Raw genomic sequence first — 18,709 nt, forward strand, 5'->3', positions numbered from 1 at the left:
CAGAGTCAAGAACAATTTAGTCATACTAAAAAGGATACTCACTGCAACACTGTTGTTCTGACCATTAAATGGACAATAAGGTGACCTTAGTGTGCAAAGAACAGGACTCACTGAAGGTGTACTGCCTGTTGGTGCATGACACTTTTCTAGGTTTTACTGGCCATGTGGAGGAACCAGCCCAAAAAACTTGAAATAGCACTCAATTCATAGTTTAATAAAGGACACATGTGGCTTAGGGAGAACTTCTTTCCTCTGAAAGTGTTTCTTCAAAAGAGATGAGAGTCAAAAAGAAGGTATTGAGAACACTAAGTAAAAAGGCTGTGCTTTGTGGAATTGGCAGGATTTATCAATACATGTAACAATGCTTTGTCATTGCCTTTGGTCCTAACACGTATCAGTGTAGAGGAACAGAGGCACAGTAAGAAGGATAGCTGGCATAAAACACCAAGGTGAAGGGGCTAAGCTGCCTTACTAGGTTTACTTTTTTCACTCTGGTGGCACTTTCTGTTGTCTGTATAAACAGAGTTTCCAAGTACTTTCCCACTTAGCCGGCCTCTCTGTTATTCATACAGTTGAACCACCAGGGAGAGATGGATCAGTTTACCACCTGTGAGGCCTTTTCTTCCACATTTTCTGCCCATTGCATGCTTTTGTTTTTTTCAGCTCTTCCTAAAAACCTCCCTAATCCTGATCTCTCCTTAGTCCTTATGATGTTTTTAAGTGTCCTCTTTTCTCCTGTTCATGGAGCCATGTGTACAGATATTATACCTGGTTCTATTGAACTGTACTTAATTCTTTCTCACCTCTGTGCTCCTTTTACCAAGTCACACCTCAACACTTACTGTAATCCTTTGAATTTTTTGTCCATTGTCATTTAAAAAACTCATTAAAAATTGAACCATTTCGCATGCAGATACAGTCCTCTTGATCTGCTAGTAACCTCCCACTACTGAGATTTTAAGTTATTGAAATATATACTTCCAGACCATTTTCATATTTTTATTTCTGTGTATCTATCTGTCTATTTGTCTACCTATTTACAAACATAACATGGCATTCTGAAAGTACCATTCTGCTTTGGAGCTCTACAATGTGTTTTTCAGAAGCAGGCCTATTACACAGAGATAAATCCATCTTACCTAGATTGAGTTCAAACTGGTAAGTGCACTGTGATTTACATTATATTGTTCTACTTACTAATGGATATTTACATTATATGGAGAACTTACCCCCTCTCCCATTAAGTAAAACCACAGTGGAGAGACATGTAGATGCCGTTATGAACATATTGATAATTTTTCATGGCAGTGTTTTCCAAAAAACCAGTTAATACAATCAATTTATTTGTTTGCAACCTGAAATTACCTTCGTTCCAATTTACTGGTATAATAACTGAAGTATATCAGCAACTATTCTCCAATAGTAGTTCGGGCAGAAGTCATTCTAGATAACAATCAGTGCAGGATCCTCCATTTATTTTATACAGCCCATGGCTGGGGACATCTGTCCACCCATTTAGAGCAACTGATGATTTATGCTGGCAAGTTAGGGTTATTTAAAGGACTGATTTGAAAACAGGTGAGACTCTAGAGGGAAAGAAAACAGACAGATTAGATTTATTAAATATGTAGACTTTCTTTTTCAAGGCCCAAATTTTTCTTGTTTCAATTAATTGTGGGTCAAGTATCAGGCAGATTCTTCACTGGCCTTCTAATATGAAAAGCCTGCTTCTTATTTTTAAAAAGGCAGTTGTAATCGTGCATTTATTTCTACCTCAGTGCATGTTTTACACACACACACACACACACACACATCAACAAACACACACAAACACAGAATTAGAGCATATCAAATAAAGCTTTAACTACTAATTCATAATTAGGATTTTTTTTAATAAGTGTTGTGTCTTGGTCTCTACTGGGGAAACATTGTTCAATGTGTGTTCTCTGGTTTGGTGCAGGTCAGTGAATATTCACTTGTTGGCAATGATATGGAAATGGAGAGTAAGAGTTTAAAAAATTATTATACTAGGTTGGCAGAGTCAGAGAATGGAATCTAAGAATAAGAAATTGGGGAATTTCCTCATTGTTTCTTCATTTCAGTGTCCAATAATTCATGTGTATTTTACAAAAGTCTCCAAGAAAAAAAAAATCAAAGATGAGGTCAATCCCCACATCAGTGAAACACAGCAGGATGCAATTCTGAATTTCATACAAACAGTCATAAAAAAAAGACAGGGGCTAGAGTTTTGGCTCAGCACTAGAGTGCTGGCTTCCCACTTGCAAAAACCCCTAGTTGGATCCTTAGCACCATATGTGAAATGAATGAATGAACCAATGCATGAATGTATGATGAATTAATTAAAGGTATAAGGAGGAGGAGGAGGAGAAGGAGGAGGAGGAGGAGGAGGAGGAGGAAAAAGAGAAGAAGATAACAAGGAAGTTGACAGAAGGGAAAAAGGGGAGCAGAGTGAGTTTAAAGTGTGGTTTCCAATTCCCAAATGTTCCCTGAGATCTTCATTTTTCTTTGTATTTGAGATCTCCTGTTTCCATGACATGTTTAGGTGTGTTCTCTCATTTACTATTCCCATGCTCTAGTTATTCTGATATGAAAAAAACTAACTGATATGCCAAATCAGTCTGTAAATCAATGACAATTTTTCATTAAGCCTAAAGTCACTTCACATTTGCTACAGTCATACTAAATACACTTCTTTGTATAAAGGGACTAACTTTGTTGGGAGTTTCACATATATTTCCATCAGCTAGATTACAGGTACCTAGAACTCCCATTGTTGTTTATGTAATAGTGGCTTCATCAGATTAAATGCTGTACTCTGGAATAAAATAAAATAGGAATAATTTACTCATAAGATTCCTATGTAAACCATCTTTATTTACAATATTCTATCTTTAGAATTATAGTTCAATTGAGCTTCAATTGGAGCCAAAGTATATTCAATTACTGAAGTAAAGGCATTCACTTAAAAACTAAAAATGAGAGATAAGTCAAATTACTTTTGAAGAGATTGCAACAACATCAGGTTTCTTCTTTGGTTCTGGATGTTGAGTAACAGGCTCATTTGTAGGTGGAAGGAACCCTTCAGAATGCGGGGGTGGGGGGACAAATTCCATCTCTTGGGGGGAGGTCATGAGAAAAACAGCTCCCTGCATAGACATTTTGCATTGGAAATGGAGTGAGTGCTGGGGCCGGTGGAAAATACTCTCCAGGTTCCCATACAAGTTTCCTGGGAGAGGTGGAGGAAAAAAAAGGTCCTCTTCTCATGAAATGACTCCTTGGGTCAACTGGAAACAAGGCACCTCTGACTAAAGGGAAAGGTGCCAACACAGAGCCAGAGCCAGTTGTTTGGTTTTCAGCATGGAGAGGTGAATCAGGCACATCGGAGTCCCCGAAATCGGTTATGGTCTCCTTTCTAATGGATTGCTATTGTGAAGACATAGGCCCATCCCCTTTATCTAAAGGACACATATTAGTACTTCTGAGTTTGGCTGGTCCTGATGGTATACCACAATTTGAGAAACGTCCATCTTGCATTTGTAGAGAAAGATATGGTTCAGAAGAATATGGTTGGCCTGGTGGAGGGATCATCAGCCTGCAGGCCTGTTCCCATGGAGGAGACAGGGGCCCAGCGCCAGAAGGTGCTATCAGAAGATCAGTGACCTTGTCACAGCTGGATTCCCTTCCTTCAATTCTATTCACATGGTCCAGAGAATTCTCTGAGCCCCTTGAGCCTCTTCCTCCTCCCTGTGGAGTGAAAGGTGAGAGTGTGAGTGGACCATTCTTTTCAAAATGGGGGGTGTCTTTAAGATGAAGGCTGACCCATTGGTGAGGTCCCATTTGGGGAAGGCTTTCTGACCAATGCTGAGTTGGAAACATCCAGTGCATCATATAGATCTTTTTCTACAAGTTCAAATCTAAGCTCTTTCTCAGTTAATTTTTGTCCATTGTGAGCATTTTGTTTCCTGAAATAACTGAGGTTTCTTTCAGCAATCCGAGCTGCCAACTCTCTAGCATGTGCTTCTTTCTCAGAGGAAATAATCTGCCCCAGACAGGAATGAATGGTTCTCTCCAAATATTGGCTTGCTTTCTGTAGGTGTCCAGCTCTTCCAGTGTATGGCTCATCTTTTCTTCGACTTTGGAAAGTTTCTCCTCTTGCTCCACCTGGTAGTTTTCCTCCACTCTTAATTTCCTGTGCAGTTTCATCATATTTTCTTAATAGTGTTCCATCATGACTATAAAGTTCTTCTGTAGGGTCTCTCATTCTCACTTTGCAGCTGTGCATTTTCTGACTGCAAAGATGCCTGTTCAGTCTGCAGACTTTTAAGGTGTTCGGTAAGGTCTTCCGTGGTTTCCTCCACTTCAGATGAGAAAGTATATTTTTGATTTCTTTCTCCTTCCAAGGTTTCTAAGGAGGCCTTTAGCTTAGCACCATAAACCAGTTTCCTCAAAGCTCCTTTGGACTCATCATCCAAGTGAGCACCAATTTCTGGTTCACTCGTCCTTCCCAATCCCAGGTGACCAGCATCCCTTTGGGCTCCCATGCTTGGAGAAGACCTATCTTTCATCATCAGCAAGCATTCACTCGGAGACCCCATGTGATTTTCTGTATCCCTTAGAACTTGAGAACAAGCAGCTACTTTAGAGTCCTCCAATATGATTTTTGCTTTATATTGGACACCTCCTTGTTCCCTCTGTGCTTCAGCTTCTCCTTGTATTGTTGGTCTCTGCTTTTGCTGAAGTTGGGAACTTTCATTCAAAGCCTCTTAGATTGCCAGCTTCAGTCCTTCCTCATTCACTTGAAAGAGTCTCCAATTTGTTTTAGCTTCAGCTATTTGTGATCTGAGGGATTCAGATTCACCTTGGAGGGACTGTATCCTTCTTGATATATGTGCCATCGTTTCATCCTGTTGACCATGTTTAGCCTTCTGTGCTTTGAGCTCTTCTTCTAGAGAGAGCATTTCAATGCCATGGCTGGATTTGGACCTATTCAGCTTTTCGTAAGTTGCCTCCAGATATTGTGCTTCCCTTGAACCCTTCTCAAACCTGCAATCCTTTAAAGATCAGTGGAAGCCTTCATGTTCTTTTTGAACAAGGCTAACGTTTTCAAGAAGTCCACATTTTTCTTCAATAAGTCCAGCAAGATTTAGAGCCAGCTTTTTTTCTCTTCCCACGTAAAGCCTACTAGTAACCGACTGAAAACTTCTCCAGAAAAGTGAGAGAACAGCAAAAAGTCCAAGAGCTGTACACATCACCAACTCCCAAGGAAAGCCATAAGGAAGATGGCCTGGCTTCATGTCTCCGGACAATGCTGCCACAACCCTGGGTGCTTCTTCCAGAACCACCCACTAGTATGGCTGAGAGGCAGCCTTTGGCTCCTCCATCACGCCAAGATGGCTTTGGCTCTTGCCACCACAACCACAGCCTGACCAGGCAGGCCAACACAGGCTGCGGACACTCAGGTGTGTTTGGTCAGGAACTCAAACCTGCACCAGGCAACGGAGCAGACCACTGTGATCCCCTTCAGGGGCTGAGCTTATGGCGGGTGGTGGGCGTATGGTGGTTGCAGCCATGATCAAGGGCTCCCAGGAGCCTTGTAGTGCTCCACTGCCCATCAGGGGAGTCTTGTCCCCTTCCCTACCCAGTGCATCCTCAAGTGCCACAGGTTTAGGTCCCTTCCACTCCAGCCAGAGAGAATTCCTCTCCATGCCACCCACCCCTTGATTTGGTTTAGGCCAGGCCAAAGTGGGCTTAATATGAAGATTCCATCCAGTCATCATAACACTCAGTTTGATGTCACTCAAATTCTAAAGATGTCTAAACTGTTCAAACAGCTTTTATGGCCTATATTTGTATTTGTGTCGCTTGCCTTTTGTTTTAGTGACTCAGTCCTTTCCCTGCTCTTGTGCTCTCCCTATTTCCTTCCTTCCTTGCTTCCTTCCTCCCTTCCTGGTTTTTCTCCTTTTCTTCTTCCTTCTTTTCTACCTCCCTCCATCCCTGCAACTTTGCCTCCCTGCCTTCCTTCTTTCTCTCTCCCTTCCCTCCCTTGTCTTTTCTTGCAATCTTTGGGGTGAAAGTCCATCTCCAGCGGGCCCCATGCTAGGCAAGGTCACTGCCACTGAGCTACATCCCCAGACCTGCTGACACTTCCTATGCAAGTAATTTGAATTATTTCTAAAGAAAAACTCTCACATTAGTCTACTTCCAAAGTAATTTCAGAAGAGTTGCTAACATGGGAACAAATCAGTTATGACAAGTCATTTTTGAAAAGCACAGCACAGCTAACGTTCCTAAAAAGAAGGAGTTGAAAACTTTAGTTGTTTTTCATGTCAGCATTTCTAGACTAGTATTTGTTGAAAATTCTTCAAACTCTTCTTTCAGATGTTCTTTTCTTTGGACTTTTCATGGGCTTGAAAACATCTAAGGAAACTGGCTGGTCCTTATAAATATGTAGCCAAGAGAAGGATGGATATGACTCTCTGAAATGGATGTAACTCCTGAACGTGAATTAAATTGTTGATGTTAAGACAAAGAGTTCATGGCTTGATGTACAAAAAGGACATCCAAACATATTGTTTTCCTCCCCAGTTAACACTTGACTTGTTGATGAGTCACCTATGAGGTTCAAAGGAGAAGATGCACAAGTAATCACTGGTTTTCTAAGCATGCAAGTTCAAACCTATAGGCCACCATGCCTGATTAGACCTGTTGTTATTTACACTTATGTGACCAGAGCTGCATAAGTGTCTAAAAGTGTCCAAATGAGAGTAGTTTAGTTTCCTCTACAGCACCTGTATCAAAATACTGGCTTTCAAGTCAATTTCCGTTTCCTATTTTTCATCTGAACAAGCAAGTCAATAACACTCTAGTCATAGGAGGAAGTATATTCTCTGTTACATTGGTATTCTGACCTTTAAAGGACAATAAGGTGACCCTGGTGTGCAAAGAATGGAACTCACTGAAGGTGTACTTTCTTTTGGTGCATGACACTTTCTAGGTTTTACATGCTATATTCAGGAACCAGCCACAACAAATAGAAATAGCACTCAATTCGTAGTTCAAAAAAGGACACTTGTGGCTTAGGGAGAACTTCTTTCTTCTGAAAGTTTTTTTTTTTTTTTTAACAAGATGAGAATAGAAAAGGAAGTATTGAGAACACTAACTAAAATGCCTGTGCTTTGTGGAATTATCAGCATTCATCAATACATGTGACAAAAATTTGTCATTGCATTTGGTCCTAACCTGTGTCAATATAGATCAACAGAGGCATAGTAAGAAAGATAGCTGTTATAGATCAACAATGCGAAGGAGTTAATCTGCCTTATTGGGTTCATATTGCCACTCTGATGGCACTTTCTGTTGTCTCTCAACAGAGTTGCAAAGCACTTTCCCTCTGAGCTGGCCACTCTGTTATTTATATAGTGGAACCAATCAGTTTACCAACTGTGAGGCCTTTTCTTCCTTTTTTCCTGCCCACTGCATGCTTTTTTAATTCAGCTGTTTCTACAAACCTCCCTAATCCTGATCTTTCCTTAGTCCTTATGGTTTTTTTAGTGTTCTCTTTCCTCATATTCATGGAGTCATGTGTACCGATATTATACCTGGTTCTATTGAACTGTACTTAAGTATTTCTCACCTCTGTGCTTGTCTTACCAAGTCACACCTCAAAACATACTAAAACCCTTTGAATTTGTTGTCAATTAACATTTTGAAAACTCTTTAAAAACTGAACAACTTCACATGCAGCCATAGTCCTCTTGATCTGCTAGTACCTCCCACTACTGACATTGTAATTTATTGAAATATGTAGTTCCAGGCCCTTTTTATATATTTATATCTATGTATCTATCTTTCTATTTACAAACATAATATGGTACTCTGAAAATATCGTTCTGCTTTTGGAGCTCTACATTGTGTTTTTCAGAAGCAGAGATGAATCAATGTTACCTAGATTGAGTTTACACTGATAACTGCACTGTAATTCACATTATAGTGTTCTACCTACTAATGGACATTTAAGTTATATCCAGTCCTCACTCCCCATTAAGCAAAACCACAGGGGAGAGATATATAGATGCTGTTATGAACATATAGATAAATTTTCAAGGCAGTGTTTTCCAAAAACCAGTTAGTAAAATGAATTGAGTAGTTTTCAACCAGAAATTAGCTTCATTGCAGTTTACTGGTATAAGACCCAAACTGTATCAGCATCTATTATCCAATAGGAGTACAGGCAGAAGTCATTCTGGATAACAATCAGTGAGGGATCCTCAGTCCATTTTATACCAACCATGGCTGCAGACCTCCATCCACTCATTTAGAGCAACTGATGTTTTATGCTGGCAAGGTAGGGTTGCATATAGGACTTATTTCACAACAGGTGAGACTCTTGAGGGAAAACAGATCAATTAGATTTATTAAACGTGTAGACTTTCTTTTTCAAGTCCCCAATTTTTCTCCTTTCAATTAATTGTGGCCTCAAGTATCAGGCAGATTCTTCACTGACATTAAAATGAGATAATGCTGCTTCTTATTTTTAAGTAGGGGGCTATACTCCTGAACTTATTTTAAATGTCAATGCGTGTTTTACACACACACACACACACACACACACACAAACACACACAAACAGGCACACAAAATTAGAGCATATTTAACACTTGAATGAAGCTCTAACTACTAGTTCATAATTAGGGTATTTTAAAATAAATGTTCTGTATTTGTACTGGGGAAACATGTTTCAAAGTGTGGTTTCTGGATTGGTCCAGGTTGTTGAATTTTCACTTGTTGGCAATGATATAGAAATGGGAAGTGAGAGTTTAAAAATTTTTATACTAGTTTTCAGAGTCATTTTATGAGTATCAAATCTAAGAATAACCAATTGTAGAATTACATCTTTGTTTTTTCAATTCAATGTCCTAAATAATTTATGTGTATTTTACAAAAGTCTCCCAGAAAACTAAACAATGACTAGGTCAATCCTCATATCAGTGAACACAGCAGAAAGCATTTCTGAATTTCATGAAAATGGTCATAAAATAAAAAAGGGGCTGGGGTTATGGCTCAGTGGTAGAGCGCTCCCTTAGTAGGTGCAAGGCCCTGAGTTGGATCCTCAGCCCCATATGGAAATTAATTAATTAATTAATTAATTGATTGATTGAAGGTTTAAGAACAAGGAGCAGGAGGAGGAGAAGGAGAAGAAGTAGAAGAAGAGGACAAAGAAGATAACAGAAGGGAAAATGGGAACAGAGCGAGTTTAATTTGTGGTTTCCAATTCTAAAATGTTCCCTGCAAACTTCGTTTTCCTTTGTTTTTGAGATCTCCTATGTCCATGACATGTTTAGTTGTGTTTTCTGGTTAACTCTTACTATGCTCTAGTTATTCTGTTATGGAAAAATTAGCTGACATGCCAAACAAGACTTTAAACCAATGAAAATCTTTTCTTAAGCATAATATTACTTTCATATTTGCTACCATATTACTAAATACACTTCTTTGTATAAAGGGACTGCCTTTGTTGGGAGTTTAAAATATCCACAATGGCTAGATTCCAAGTACCCAGAAATCCCATTGTTGTTTATGTTATAGTGGCTTAATCAAATTAAATGCTGATCTCTGGAATACAATAGAATAGGAATAATTTACTTATAAGATTCATATTTAAACCATCTGTATTTACAAAATAGTATCCTAAGAATTATCGTTCCATTTAGCTTAAATTATAGCAAAAGTATGGTCACTAACTTAAGTAAAAGCAGCTACTTAAAAAGTAGAAATAAGAAATAAGTAAAATTACTTTTTTTTTGAGAGAGAGAGAGAGAGAGAGAGAGAGAGAGAGAGGGAGAGAGAGAGAATTTTTTAAACATTTGTTTTTAGCTTTCAGTGGACACAACATCTTTATTTTATTTTTATGTGGTGGTGAGGATTGAACCCAGTGCCCTGCACATGCCAGACAAGTGTGCTCTTGCTTGAACCACATCCCCAGCCCCAAATTAATTTTGAAGAGGGAACAAAGACATCAGGTTTTTGTGTTTCTGAATGTTGTGTAGCAGGTCCTTTTTTAGGTGGAACAAACCCTGCAGGGAACTCACTTCTACTTTCAGAATGCAGGGGAGGGGGGAGGAAATTCAGCTCTTGAGGGCATGTCATTTCCAGCATCAGCAACTTAGCAAGGCCATAAGCAATTCAATGAGGCCCTGACTCTAAATAAAAACACAACAAAGGGCTGGAGATGGGTTTAGTGGTTTAGCTCCCCAGGGTTCAATCCCTAATAAAATAAAAATAAATAATGTGGTTGAACCCAGAGAGGAAGATCCCATTGGAATCCATTTAAATAGCTATATGCAGCACTCAGATGTTGTTCTCATGAGTCTTTGGGGTCCACAAAAATAAATCTATGAAAATAAAGAATCACATCATAAGAGGTCATGTATATTCCTTTAGAGAGAGGCCCATGTTGACCATCTATCTATTTTCCTCACTTCAATATATAGAAAATCTTACTTCCAATGAGGTATCATGAGAGCAATAAATGTCTAAAGTCATTTTGAAAAATTGAGTCACAGGAGTATGAACGTGTGAGATGTGTGTGGGTGTGTGTGTGTGTGTGGGTGTGTGTGGGTGTGTGTGTTTAATTTTTTTTCTTTGGTACCATGGATTGAAACTGAGAGGCACTCAACCATTGAGCCATATCCCCAGCCCTATTTTGTATTTTATTTGGAGATAGGGTCTCACTGAGTTGCTTACTGCCTCCTAGTTCCTGAGGCTGGCTTTGAACTTGACATCCTCCTTCCTCCTGCCTCAGTCCCCCAAGCCACTGGGATTACAGGCATATGACATCTTGCCCAGCACAAAAGTATCATTTTGGAAAAATAAGATAAGTCATGAATTTAGCATCAAGAGGTATCTTCACCTAGAGAATTGTAATATGTGAAGTGTGGGAACTGGAACAGTGACAGAAGTCAAAAGAGAGATCATGAAAGACTTGCATTGATAAAACATGTTATAATGTCACAAAGGTCACATTTCCATTCTTTGGAGAAAGACAACTTATTCAGGAAAAGGTACTGAGACCATTGTGAAGATGCCTTATAATGTAGGTAAGAACATGAAATCCAATCCCTATCTCATATAGACATTAAAATAAACTCCAGATGCTCTGATAAATTAAATGTATAAATCATCAAAGTCCAGGAAGAAAATAAATGAGTGTTTACACTATATAGGAGGAATTCTAAACATAAATGTGGAGAGCAAGAAGGGAAATTTGGTTACTAATGCATGTATGTGTATGCAGGTATATTTGCCCATGTACACACATACTTCAGCATACATTGCTCTTGTACTTTTCTGGTGTTCACATAAATCTTTGAAATAATAAAATTCATACAGACAGAAAGTAGAATGGTGGTTACTGGCATTAGCAACAGGGAAGTGGCAAGATAGTATTAAAGGAGGACAAGTTGAATGGGTGAGTAGAAAAGTCCTGGGGATGAACAAAGGATGGTGATGGCTGCATGATACTGTGATTCTCTTTGGTGCTATAGAACAATACTCTTAATAACTCCATACACATAATAACAATGACACCCTTGGAGAGGAAATGACAGGTACTATAGCCCCAATGCCCCAAGGGAGCTGGCATGGCCCTGCAGTCTCCCAAGGCAAGCTGTGGAATTACAAGTTTTTGTGGTCCTTGTGGGACCGCATTGGGCTTTGGGTTATCCATCGAGCAAGATGGAAAATCATAGGAAAATTTCACATTATAGGGTGGCATGGTCTGTCTTCTTTTTTTTCCCATTGTATTGAAGATGAGTTTATTTTATCCACATGTTGACCAAAGTCCTAATTGCTGATCTACTTTTTAAAAATTTTAATTTGCTTTCATGAGTTATCCAGGACAGTAGAGTGCATTGATGCACTTGGAGAGTTCCTATATCATTTTTTTTTAAGCCCCTGTGGCTGCTGGTGAAGGAGCAGAGTGAAGAGGCCTATTTAGGCTTGGGGAGTGCCAGGAGGAGGATCCCACACTATGCTGGAGGCAGGATGGAGCCAGGCCTACCTTGGGGTCAAGCTCTGCCCTGGAGCCAGGCCCCAGGGAAGGCCCAGTTTCTACCTGCCACTGCCTGATGCCTGTAGATCCTTTGGCCCTGCCAAGGACTGCCTTGGCTCATCAGCAAACATCCTTGGGAGCTCAGGATCTGCCCATATCTCCCACAATGACATGAGGCAGCAGCCTGGGGAAGAAGGTCATCAAGGGTCCATCCTGCCTTGGGCTGACCCCTGCCACAGCTCAGACTCAGCCCAGGAATGACTCTGCCCACTGTCAGATGCCCTCCAGAGCTCAGTCTCTGCCGCGCACCGACTCCCCCTACTGGTAGACACCTGTCAGAGTTCAGCCCCAGCCCAGGTCAGCCTTGCTGACAGGCGTCAGAGCCTGGCCCAAGGTAGGCCTGGCTCCGACCCACCACCAGCAGACCCCCACCAGAGCTCAGGCCAGATGCAGGACTGCCTCTTCCCACTGGGAACACATTTTTGAGTCTTATTTGGGCTTGTGATTTCCAGTATATCATTGTGTATATGTTCTGCCTAATAAGATGACTCATTGTAATACAAATATACAGTTTAATTAGTGAGAAGGTTATTTTAACCCTTATAAGATGTGAATTCAGACATGACACTCTGAGTAGCTTGTACCTAAGAAGACTGTAATGCCTCAATGTATCATACTCTGCTTCTTTTCTTTTTGTGTGCCCCCTCCCATAATTTCCTCTTTCATTTGCTATGCTTTAATCTAGCATTTCTAACTTTATATAATACCCCTCTCACTTTTTACATGCACATAGTATATCAGAGAGTTTTAGGCATTCTACATGGCATCTTTTCCTTGTTATTTATATCATAAGGAAGAATCTCAAGTTCAGAGAGTTTTGCTGATTTACCCTACCCAGATCACACAGTAGCCAAGAATCAGGCCAGGATTGCTGATACCGTTCTTTAAACTACATCACAACAAACAGTCTCAGCATGTTTGTTGAGGACTGTTCTCCTGGTTGCAGGAGTTCCACAATCAGAACGTATTTAATCTTAGCATATATCAATGAAAGATTAGCTTAGTAGTCATCTATTCCATCAAAGTCTTAGATGAATCATGACAATAAATGTGAAGTGCTCAGAATAGGAACCGGCAGAGTAGATAAAGTGTAACATGAAAAATTTTATCATTTTAAACATTTAGATTCTGTTAATTTGCTCAAAAAGTAGACAAGTGGTTAAAAGAGATTCTGTGAAGACACAAGTTGGAGGTTATGCTAGTAGTGAAAACCCAGATCAAAAGAGAAAAGAGCAGATTTTTTTTAATCTTGTGGCACATACTCTTTGCCATCTATACTATGAGGTCACAACTGTGACAGTGGTTAGATCTGAGGTAAAAATGGCCTAAAATATTCAAGTCTATCCAGAAATTATTTGTAAGCTTGTTATAGTTAATTACAAAGTTTATTGTGCTCCAGATATAAACTAATAAACCCAGGGGAACTCGGATACTGAGTCACATCCCCAGCCCTATTTCTTATTTTTCTTATTTTTATTTTTGTATTTTATTTAGAGACAGGGTCTCACTGAGTTGCTTAGTGTCCCACTTTTTGTTAGGGTGGCTTGTACCTGGTGTTCTGCTGCCTCAGCATCCCAAGGCATTGGGATTACAGGTTTGTGCCACCATGCCCAGCTTAGTGAGACATTTAAGAAGAAACGTTTAGAAAATGAAGTTGGAGTGTGACATGACTTGCAATGTTTCTGGAATAACAGTTAGAAGACTCTTTTGTGTTTTCCTTAAGAGTGAAAGACAAAGCCATGTCCTTTGGGGAAAATACTTATCACAATAGAACTAGGTGAAATGATAGTAGGCAACTGATAAGAACTACCGTGCATTCCTGTGCCAGTGAATGTTGCAGGGAGACCCTGTTAATGTGAAAGAAGTGGAAAAATGTCTCCACATCAGGATATGGATTGTGTCCATTCTTTTTCAACCATGAAATAAGGAAGGGTCACTTTTCTTGACACTCTAAAGGAGAAACAACAGATGAGAGGTTACCAGTAGTGAATGTGTTCTTTGGTACCAGGAACCCCTGAAGAGTATGGAGATTAGTGAAGGAAATGGGTATGTGGAATGACTCACACAGTTGACCAGTTGACTGGAAATAAGAAGCTGGGGGTAGTTGACAGAAGTAATTAATCCCCTGTGTGGAGTTCAGTTATCAACAGGGAAGCTCCCCTGTGGCTGATATAAACTGGAGCCAGAAGATAAACTCTACATAGTATTTCATAATGAGGTGTAGGTTTCCTGTATCATGGTCTTTTAATCTTGTGCAAAGCATATAACAAGGAGGGTGAGTCAGGATTGTATGATTAGTGCACATTTAATTTTTTAAGAAATTTCAAACTGCCTTCCACTGTGTTTGCACTATTTTGTGTCTCTGACCATCATGAATGAAAGTTCCATCTCAGCCTTTCCAGCATTTGGCCTCCTCACTATTGGAATTTCACATTTCTAATATGTATTCAGTGGTATCTTATTATTGTTTTAATTTCCTATTTCCTAATAAGTTTGAAGTTTAGCACCTTTTTATATTTTTACTTTTTATCTGTATATCACATCTTGTGTGGCATCTCTTTACATCTGTCCATTTTTAAAAACTGTGTTATTCGCTAATTATTGTTGAGATTTAAGGTATTTTGAATAATTTGAATGAATCTTTTGTGAGAGTGATTTGCAAATAGTTTTCTGGCTTGTCTCCATTTTTTGTTAATATTATTTTTCACCGCGCAGAAGCTTTTGATTTTAATTAATTCCAACTTAAGAGAATTTTCTCTTTCATGAATTTTGCCTTTAGTGTTTGTATCGACAACATTCAAACCTAAGGGCATTTAGATTTTGTCCCATTTTATCTAGAAAGTTTTATCCTTTGGGGTTTATATTTATGGATGTGTTGTCTTTTTAGTTAATTTTTGTGAGATGTGTCTAGAATATTTATTTTAATTTACATGTTGATATTCAGTTTTTCCAGTACCGTTTCTTAAAGAGACCATCCAATATGCACTGAAGATTCTCTCTCCTTTATTAAGAATAGCTGTGGCACTGTGAATTTACTTCTGAGTTATCCTTTGGCTGCATTGTCTTTTCTTCAGAAAATGTCATACTATCTTGATACCTGTATCTTTATAAATCTTAAAGTTTGATGGTGCTCATTTCCTGTTTCTTTTCTTCTTTTCCAGTATTATGTGGGAAATTTAGTGTCTTTGCTTTTCTATGTAAATTTTAGAACCAGCTTGTCAATTCACAGTTCAACTTATATTAAAAAATATAGTAATAATATTAGTTAAAACTTAGTTGACAAATAATAACTGTTCATGTTCATATATAAAACATTTTGAAATCTTGTTTGGGATTGCATTGAATCTGTAGATCAAATTGGGAATAACTGACATCTTAACAATTCTGAGTATTTCTTTTTATAAACATGAATATTTTATTATTTTTTTTAAATTAACAAATTGTGTTGCTTTTCTCACATTGACCATATTTCATTTGACTTAACAAAAGTATTTCAGTTCTGGGGGTCCCAGTGTAAATGCTATTGCCTTTAGGTGGGGTTGGGGGGCAATTGAACCTTAGGCACTTAACCACAGAGACACATCCTGAGCATTTTTTATGTTTTATTTTGAGACAGGGTCTCACTAAATTGCTGAGGCTGGCTTTGAACTTGAGAGTCCCCTGCCTCAGTGTCCTGAGCCTCTGGGATTACAGTTGTGTGTCACCACATCTGGCATGCTATTGTGTTTTAAATTTCAAATTCCCCTTGTTCATTGAGAGTATATAGGGTGTATGATTGACTTGTGCTCCTACTGTAACCTAAATCCTGCAACTTAGCTATAATAGTTTTTGAGTTCCAGGAGTTCTTGGTCAATTTCTGGGGACTTTCTCCTATAATCTATGAACAAAGGCAAGTTTTATTTTTATTTCCCATTATCTGTGTGTATTTCCTTGTTTTATTTCTCAACCTACCTAGGATTTCCTATAATGATATTGAAGAAAATGATGAGATATTTATTTGCCTTGTACTTGAGCCTAGCAGGAAAGCTTCTAGTTTCTCAACATTGAATACAGTGTCAGTTAAAAGCTGTGTGTGTGTGTGTGTGTGTGTGTGTGTGTGTGTTCATTATCAAGTTAAGGAAGTTTCTAATTAACTTTTAATTTAAAGAAGCACTTTTTAATGAAAAAGTTTTGGATTTTGTAAAATGCTTTTTCACATCTATTGATATGATCACATTAATTGATTTTTACATATTAAACCAGAATTGTGTGTGTATGTATGTGTGTGTGTGTGTGTGTGTGTGTGTGTATATATATATATATATATATATATATATATATATATATATATATATATATATATATATAATAAAGTATACTTAGTACTGGTACTGTATTTCTTTTTTAGTGATATTAAATATAGAATTTTGTGTGAATTTGGTAACATTTTGTTAGTGATTTTTGAACTTATGTCACGAAAGATAAAGCTCTATAGTTTTCCATAATAGCTTGTTTTGTTTGGGTATTAGTGCAATACCAGCTTTGTAGAATGAGTTAAGATAGATTTCCTCTACACCTCTAAGAAAGATCGTAGACAATAAAATTTCTTTTTGAAATGGATGGTAGAATTTACCAGTGAATGGATCTAAGCCTGAATTTTTCTGTTTTGGTAAGAGATAAATAATTATTTCAATTGTATATATATATATATATATATATATATATATATATATATAGGCATATGCATGGGCTCTCCCTTGTCCAGTGAGAAGGTCCATGGAACAAGAAGAGGAGGGTGTGGCTGCTGAGTCACTAATCAAGACCTCCAGAGACCAAGCAGGAATCAGGTCTGATTTTATTGCACAGTTACCATCTATATATACTCAGGCAATAGCTAAGCACATTACAGGCAGCCACCAATGCAATGTCTGCTAACTGCCCTTGCAAGGACCAATCTAGGAGTGGGCCTTGGAGCAAGTAAAGGGACTGCAACATATGGCTTCATGCCTGGGGCTATGCCTACAGGGTAAGTGGCCTGCAGCCCACACTCCTAGCATGAGGGGAGTGGCCTGCCACTCAGATTCCCTTAACATATACCGTGTATGCAGTACTTTATGCACTTGTCCCCACAGGCCTATGCAATTTTTTTCTTGTGAGATTTTGGAATATTATGTCTACACAATTCATTCATTTTACCTAAGTTATCAAATCTCTGTACATAGACTTGTTTCTAATATCCCTTTTTGGTGCATGCAATATGTATGGGAACTTTATGCTTTATGTTGGTAACTTTCATTTCTGATATTAGTACAGCCCAACCCCCCCCCATATCTCCTTTTCTATTCTCTCTTTCTCTTTATTTCAACCTGACTAAAGATTAGAGATTAATTATTAATGATCTTTTAGTCTTTGTCTTCAAATTTCTGTAGTTGGAGTATATAATTCTATTCATGGATATTTTTTATCATTCATCCTCTGAAGAGTTTTCTAACCCTCCTGGTTCTATGGTTTGATTTCTGTTATTAATCTTGAGAACTTATCCATTTTTAGCTTAAAATATTTCTTTTGTCTTTTTTTCCCTTTCTTCTTTTTATGTTATTTCTGTTACAATCAGTGATACCTTTTTATTTGTTCTACAACTTTCAGATTTTTTTTGCACTTTTGCACTCTTTTTTCTCTTATATTCTGTTTTGGAATATTATATATTATATTGACATTTCTTCAAGCTCACTCAGCCATCTCTAGTCTACTCCTGAGCCATCAAAGATAGCGTTTATTTGTATTAGAATGTTTTTATTTCTAGTATGCCTGCTTTATTCTTCCATATATTTCCATCTGCCTGCTAATATGGTCCGTTTTTGCAGTTTATGTACATATTTTTACTAGATCCCTTATGATTTGAGTTATGGTTAGTTTAAATTCACACTCAGACAGTTCCACACTCCTACCATATCTGAGACTTCTGGCACTGGGATGTGACCTTTGCAAGTGTTTCTCTTTCCTCTCATCATTAGGTATGACAGAAAGGCTAGGCAGGACTGTAATATGGTGTTTCCTTTTTCTCAGTTGACTGGGTTCTAGAAAATTTCTTGTAGGTTAAGGTTAAAGTATCATAAATAGTTTCTCCTGAAGGAAAACTTCTTTATAAGAGTAGGATGCTCTGTCCATTTTCAAAATGACTGCTTATTTGTCCCCTTGCTGGAAGCAAAGGGATTTTTTTCCCCAGTCTTTTCCATGAGACCATGCATGGTGGGGCTCCTGGTGGAAAATCTCGCAGAAGTCCACAGACTTTTTAAACCTCCCTGGAGATTTTGTTTCATTTTCATATTTGCTCAGTATTCTGCCCATCAATTTGTCAGTTTTCCTAATTCAACTACATAGGTATTTCAGCTTCTGGACTTCTGCTTTAGCTCACTGTGATTCCTGTATCCACTGTCTGTCTCTTTTGTTTAGTGACCAGTCACTTGCGCTGCAACCTCCGTTGCATATCTAAGAAGAGTTATTCAGCTTCAGTTTGTTCAGTGTTTTTCTTCTTGGGGGGGGAGGGGGGGGGTGATTGGGGGATTTTTTTGGGGGGTTATGATGTTTTCCAAGCATTGT

The 18,709-nt window shown here is 38.5% G+C and overlaps 1 pseudogene; it reads right to left on the reverse strand.

Annotated features, from left to right (window-relative positions):
* LOC124097585 (melanoma inhibitory activity protein 2-like) overlaps positions 1–5,402 on the reverse strand; it is a 39,653-nt pseudogene extending 34,251 nt beyond the window's left edge.
* Positions 5,403–18,709: the final 13,307 nt, after the last annotated feature.

Source organism: Marmota monax, unplaced genomic scaffold (genome assembly GCF_021218885.2).
Source record: "Marmota monax isolate L192 unplaced genomic scaffold, Marmota_monax_Labrador192_F-V1.1 WCK01_AAM20220418_F8-fsc00969, whole genome shotgun sequence".
NCBI lineage: Eukaryota > Metazoa > Chordata > Mammalia > Rodentia > Sciuridae > Marmota > Marmota monax.